The following is a 6775-nucleotide window of genomic DNA, read 5'->3' on the forward strand; positions in this document are numbered from 1 at the left end:
CATTTCACTTAACCTCTATGTGCCTTAGTTTCCTTATCCACAAAATAGGTGCAATGATACTACCCATCTCACGTGGTTATTACAGGGATTAATTGAGCGAATTCAAGTAAAGCCTCTGGAACAGTGTCTGACACTTTGTAATTGCTAAATATATCTTATTGAAATGCTTAACCGTGGCCCCAGTGATGCCCGGTAAGGAACCACCTGCTGGCTCAATGGCCTAAAACAACACCCATCCAGTCCCCTAGATCTGTGGGCCAGCCCCACTCAGTGGGGCTCCCTCAGGCACCTGCGGCTGGCTGGGGCTTGGCTGATCTCTGTTGGGCCTGGCTGGGGGTGGCTATACTCCACTTGGATCTTATTCTTTTCCTGCGACCAGTGGGCATGTTCTTCTCACGGTGAGGGTAGAGGGAAAAGGATACGAGGGCGTGAGTACAAACAAGCAGGCACCTGGAGGCCTGGGCTTGGAACCAACACACCATGGAATCTGCCTCATTCTACTGCATCTCACCTGGCCAAACCCAAAGAGGAGGGGAAGTCTACCTGCTGCCAGGGGCCGCGCTGCAAGTACATGACAAGGGCTATGGATAAGAGAGGGCTGAGGAACTGAGGTCAATAAAGCGAGCTACGCAGTAACTCTTGTATTATAATCTGCGTGGGAAGTATTGGACCCAGAATCCAGGTCAAGATACCATCTCCCATCTTCAGCTGACAAGACAACCTTGGGCAAGTCACTGTGAACCCCAATTGAGAGGGATGCAACTAAACAACTGAGACCCCAACTCTCACAATAACTTCTATACGTCCAGAGGAGCTCCTTCCTGGCCACTCCTAGCCCTGAAGATAAATGTGTGTGTGTGTGTATGTGCTTGCGCATGCATGTGTTAGTTAGAATCTGACCTTTGTTAAAGTTTACAGACAGTCTCCCTGAGAGTGTTTCTAAAAGGACCCTTCTAGGAATGATTACACAGTGTGCTACACACTGTGAGGCTATGGTAAGCCCCGCAGTAAGCCCAGTGACTAAGGATGCTTGGAAACGGCAGGATTTGGGAGGGGTTATCTTAGTTACCCAAGAGCTGGGGCCCAATTACCAATGAGGGAGGAATCTTAAAGGGACAGTGCAGCTTGTGGCAATAATTAAGCTTTCCTACTCAGTTTTTGATTTCTCTTCTGCACTCATGAAATCCCCTTTATGGCTTAAGGCTATGAGAATCCTCCCTATGGAAGCAGCCCAGGAGAGACCCAGCGCCAGCCTCTCTTTACTTGTGGAAGCAGCTGCTAGAGGACCCTGCATAATGGGCGAATGATTGTAAAGAGAATGGGGGAAGCTGCGTTGTCTGCCCTGCCTTCGCATCACCCTTCCCGCTGCTCCCAAACCTGGCTGCCAGCCCCTCTCGACAGTGCCTGGCTCTGCGATTTCAGCTGAGAAATTGAGGGGAGAACAGCATTTTCAGGGCCTTTGTCAATGACTTTCAAACTGTTTGATGGCAACTCGTGCTAAGAAGTACATTTATCACTGTGGCCTAGTGCACACGTGTGCGCACACACAACCACAACTGAAAGAGGAGCTTCATAAGACAGTACTACTCCTTACTACAGAGTGTGATATACTGTGATATCTTCCATTGTACTACATTAAAAAAATAATGCTGGTGATGACTACTAGACTGATATCATAATATACTAATGGGTCCCAACCCAGTTTGGAAAACTCTGGGCCAGTTCCAAGGTATGTGTTGACAAGTAGAAGGATGCGGATGGGAACCAGGAAATAAAACTCTTGAAGACCCACAGACCTCACACTCGTCTAAAGCAAGAGGCAGTTGGTTAGAAGAAAACTCAGGAAGGATGCAGCGAGGCGAAGCAGCAGGACGCGATGGTGTTATTCTGATTTGGGGACATCACCAAACGGGCTTGAAGTGCAAAGATCACTCCTGCACAGACTAGAAAGACTACTGGAGAGAATCAAATCCAGTGTTTCCCATTCCTTCTAAAATAAATACACTTAAGCTTTAAAGAGAGAGTAACTTAAGCAAAATGATCAAATAAGTGATAGCATAGGTGGTTCTTCGATAACGTAAACTTGTGAGCATGGTAAGACTCTGATGGAAGCTACTGGGAAATATTGCTGGAAATTGAACCTCTCATACAGATGGGAAATCAGTCCATGGATCAGGCAAGTCAGGATTGCGCCCCAGATTTGGCTATTGAGCAAGCGACAGTTGCGGGTCTGCTGTCCAACTGTTCCTTCTCTGCTCTCTGGGTCTCGGTTTTGTCCTCTGGGAAATGACAGTGGCCCTGCCTGTCTGACAGGACTGCTCTGAGATGAGTCATGTGGGAGCACCCCAAATTTTGAATATGCAAGCAGCTCTGCAGGCTGACTGGTGTTCCCCTTTCTGCCCCTTATATCAGGAGTGGGCCTGCCATGTTTACATCTTTACCCATGTTTACAGGTGGCTGCCTGAGCTTCCTACTGGATGCGGCTGTGATCACAACAAAATGGTATGACCCCTGGCCTCTCTGAATCCACGTCCTAACAGACGGTGCTGTGTCAGGATCCAGCTACGCTCGCTGAGCAGGACAGGTCCCATCCTGTGTCTAACGAGGAAGGGTCGACTTGTGCAGCCTCCAACACAGTGCCGCTTGTCTTCAAAGCCCGCCGTGGAACGCAAGGAAAAAGCTGATCCTGGAACTGCGCTCTGTGAGGTGAGAGCCAAGGGCCCCACACAGAAGATGGCCTGTTCCTGGTGGTGTTTATAGAGGCCCGTCACATTCCCCACCCCACCCCCGTCGTCCTGGCTTCAGAGAGGGCCAGAGCCAAGTTGACAGGCGGTCCCTGAGTCTTTGTTAAACTTGAGCTCAGATGAACGTAGAAACACAAGAAGAGCCAAATCATATGTTTAAACAGTTAAGAGGAAACCAGGCTCAGCAAGGAACGACAACCCTGGATTTAGCCTGGGTGAATTTTCCTTCTCTGGGATTTCCTGTCCCTTTTCTGGATGTTTCTATCTATCAAAAGTTCCCTGGCAGTTGGCTTAAGGTCATCAACTCTGCGGTGAAAGAAAGCTTCACAGAAAACTTCAGCTTAGCTGCTAAAACATCAACGGCTGCCGAATGGTGTGGACCCCAAGCCAGGCTTAAACGACTCGAGCTCCGGCTTCTGTCGCTGCCCTCAGTGGAAAGAGAGCCCAAACTCGTACTGGGCTTAGGAACCACCCACAACAATAAAGGCCAGCAGCTACCCCAGCTGCCTGGGGGGTGGGGACAGTGGGGCTGGTGGGCGGTGAGTCCTTAAGGAATGTAAAGTAAGTGAACCCAAAAGTCTGCCTCTTGCAGCGTTCTTAGACTGCAGTTAAAATTTAACAATTTTTTATGTAAATCATCTGGTCCGCTCAGTTGCATGGGTGGGGGGCGGCAAGGAGGGAACAAGGGCTGGGACTAGATAATTTACTGAGTGCTAAATTTCCAGGAAGTTTGTGTTGATCTGGGCCTGGATCTTGTTACTGTTTAGCTCAAATCTAAATCTTTATCTTCCTATTATAGTTGAGAGGAGATTTTTTTACTTGCCATTTTTACAGTTGTAATTTTTACCCCCTTTCATCCAATAGAGCCGGTTAGATTAGCAGCTCTTAGAACAGAGATGAAAATATTGGTAGGACCCAATGGGCCCTCTTTTGTTTATTCTGACGGAGCAGGCTTTGATCTAAACATATTTCCTGGGGTCTGGACCAGATGACCTAATTCCTGTCTTATCCGTCTCCACTTTCTGTGAATCTCAGATTGCTCTTTACTGTGGAGCCCTTTGAAATTCACTTTACATTTTTTCCCACTTTGTTACCCCCTTTGACATTTGTTTCATTTGGGGCAAAGTGTGTAACTCCTAGTAAAGACTTCAATGCTTTATTTTTCTAACAGGACTGCTAAGTTTTAACAGAGTGGGAGCTTTTTTTCTTAAGTTCTCTCATTCTTGACATTCACAACACGCCAAAAACAATAAGCAAATAATCTACCGCTAGAAATTTATGTCAACTGCAAATCATTTAGGATTTTCTGTATGAACACTTTTTTTCTAATTTAAAAAACTGCCCCCTTACCCCCATAAGTCAGTTGAAGAAACCTGGCCCTTGAGGACTGACGTGAAAACTGAGCTGGAGGTCAGCTTCAGGTGTCTCCGGTGATGGGCAGGCCCCTCCCCTCCTGACTGCCGCCCCTCCCACACAACCGCTGGCTCAGGGGTCTTGGGCTGCTTGGGTCTGTCATTGGTCTCTCTCCTATTTTCCTCCCTAGGCCCTGTCAATCACCAAACTGCTCTTTCATATATTTTCCAGAAAGAAGGAAGCTCCTGTGTGGGTATGGAGGGGTGAGGAGCAGTGGAGACGGAGGGAGAGAAAAGAAAAAACACAAAGGAATATAGGCCGGAGAAGATGGTGAGAGAATGACAGCGACACAGTGAGAGAGAAAGAGAGAACAAGCAAAGCACGGCGTCTAAAAAATCCCCCAAAACCCCTACAAGTTGCTAACGTTTGTAAATTTTGAGCGATGGGCAGAAGGGGGTTTGTTACATTATTCGCTGTATTTTTCTGTATTTTTCTAATTCACGTTTTCAAAAAAGGAACTGGGGGAAAATGTCACCAAAATGAATATTTTTAGTTCAAAAATTTTGTGAACTTAGTTGTCATCATTCTAGGCAGCAACCACCCAGGAGATTCGGTTTTCGGTGATTCCAAATTACTTTGAGGCACCTCAAGCTTCAGAAGAGGAAAAGGCAGGCAGGAGAGCGAGGAAGCTTGGGGGGAGGTGGAGGGGAGCCGGGTGGGGGTCGTGTGTACCACGACATCTGCCTTAAAATAAACCCTGTTGCTTTATAAATACAAAACCATTTCTCTTCTGCGGGGCTGAGCCGAAGGCTGAGTATTTATCACACCGAGGGCAGCAGAGCTGAGGGCGATTTCTCGTTTTGGAAATGAATGGGAACAGGAATGGGCAGGTAATACTCTATAGATTAGAAAGATAGTCGATGGATAGATGGATAGGCAGGGACAACGCGGGGGGTGTCAAGGGGGAGACCCTGAGGCTCCGACCTTTCCCTTAGGGCTCCGGTTGCCTTGGAAAATCCGTCTAAACGAAAAGCTGCTTTTGCTCCCCTTAACTCACTTTCAGAAGACGCTAGAAGGGAGGAGGTTGGTGGAGAGAGGGAAAGGAAAAAATCGCCCGGCTCCCGCCCCGGACCGCCCGCCTCGCGGAAGTGCACGCGCAGCCCGGGGTGGCCAGGGCCGCGACCCCCGCGCCCGGTTGGCGTGGGGGAGCCCGGGGCCGGCGACGGGCGGGCAGGGAGGCGGGAAAGCCGAGTCCAGCTGCTGGGCGTGTGCTCGGGAGACGGCGTCGGGGTGCAGCCGACCGGGCCCCTCGGCAGAGGCCGGCGAGGCGCGGGGGTGCGGGAGCCGGCGTGCGCGCCGAGGGGGCGTCGTGTGAGTCTGTCCCTCTGGCGGCCGGCAGCCCTCGGTCCCCCAGCACGTCCCCAGGCCCCGTCCGGAGGCGCAGGGGCCGCTTCCGGAGGAGCTCCCCCACCCCAAGACCCCGCAGGTCGGGGGCAGCCCCTCCTCGCCGCGCCCAGCCAGGGAAGGGGATGGACGCCTCCATCGCAACGACATCGTCCCCCTTTGGCCCACGTAGAAGAAGAGCGTCTGGACAGAATTCTGGCCTTCTCTGCTTGTGCCCACTCTTGAGCAAAGGGGTCTCTTTTGGGGCGGCGAGGCTGGGACTGGAGAGGTGCATGGAGAAATACCGCCCTCTAAGTGGGGATTCTGCGCATCACCACGCAGCGCACACCCCGTACCCGCCTTGTCCACGTTCGGGGGCGCCCACCTCCGCAACGCCCGGCCTGGGCCTCCAGGCCACGAGACCACCCAGCCCGGCAGGCGCGGCCCGGAGTGGCCACAGAGTGGCCCGCGCCCAGTGGAAACTTCTACTGGAAGGCGGCCCTTACGCTTCTCCGTTACCTGGGCGCAGGGCCACCAGCGGCCGGTGATTCAGCACCTCCCTGCAAGAAAAAATTCGCCGACCCCTCTAGACGCCAACTGCCACCCTGTGCGTTTGCTCACCTCAAACAGTGCTCAAGAGGGAAACACGTTTCCCCTAGAACAAAGGGAGAGAGGAAGAGTCAGATTGAATTTTGATGATGAAATATTCAAGTCGACTCTACATATCCTTTGTAATAAACCTTTTCTTTCAAACATGCATGTGTTTAATGCCTAAAAGACTAATTAAATAACATGTTGACCTCTCTGGGTTGAGGCCCAGTTTCAGACTCAGGTTATATAACCCCCGCTGCATAGGGACCTCTCCAGCAACGCAGCTCTCAGCCGCCTGAAAAAAAGCAGCCAACTCAAGGGAAGTGAAACCAGCACAGCTGAAATCAAGGCGAAGGCTAAAGGGGCACAAATGTCCTGCTTAAGGAAACTTACCTGTCCACATGACACCTCCAATAACTTTTTATTTCCTTTTTGGCGGGGGTGGGGGGGATGGGAAGAGGTGGCCAAAGAAGTAATAGATACTGGGAAAACATCTAGATCCTCCAAATTTACAGAAAAGAAAAAGAAAACACAGCCCAGGCCCCTGCAAACCTGTCGCTGTTAGGCCTCCTACAATTCCTTATTTAGAGAGAGACACACTCACATACAGGATTTACTGGTGCCTGGGGATGTGTTAAAATATGTTTTGGGGCCTGGCTGAATAGAAATGCACTCTCAAAACACAGACACAGTATTTTGCTTTA

The sequence above is a fragment of the Equus asinus genome, chromosome 28 (assembly GCF_041296235.1).
Source record: "Equus asinus isolate D_3611 breed Donkey chromosome 28, EquAss-T2T_v2, whole genome shotgun sequence".
In the NCBI taxonomy this organism is placed as follows: Eukaryota; Metazoa; Chordata; class Mammalia; order Perissodactyla; family Equidae; genus Equus; species Equus asinus.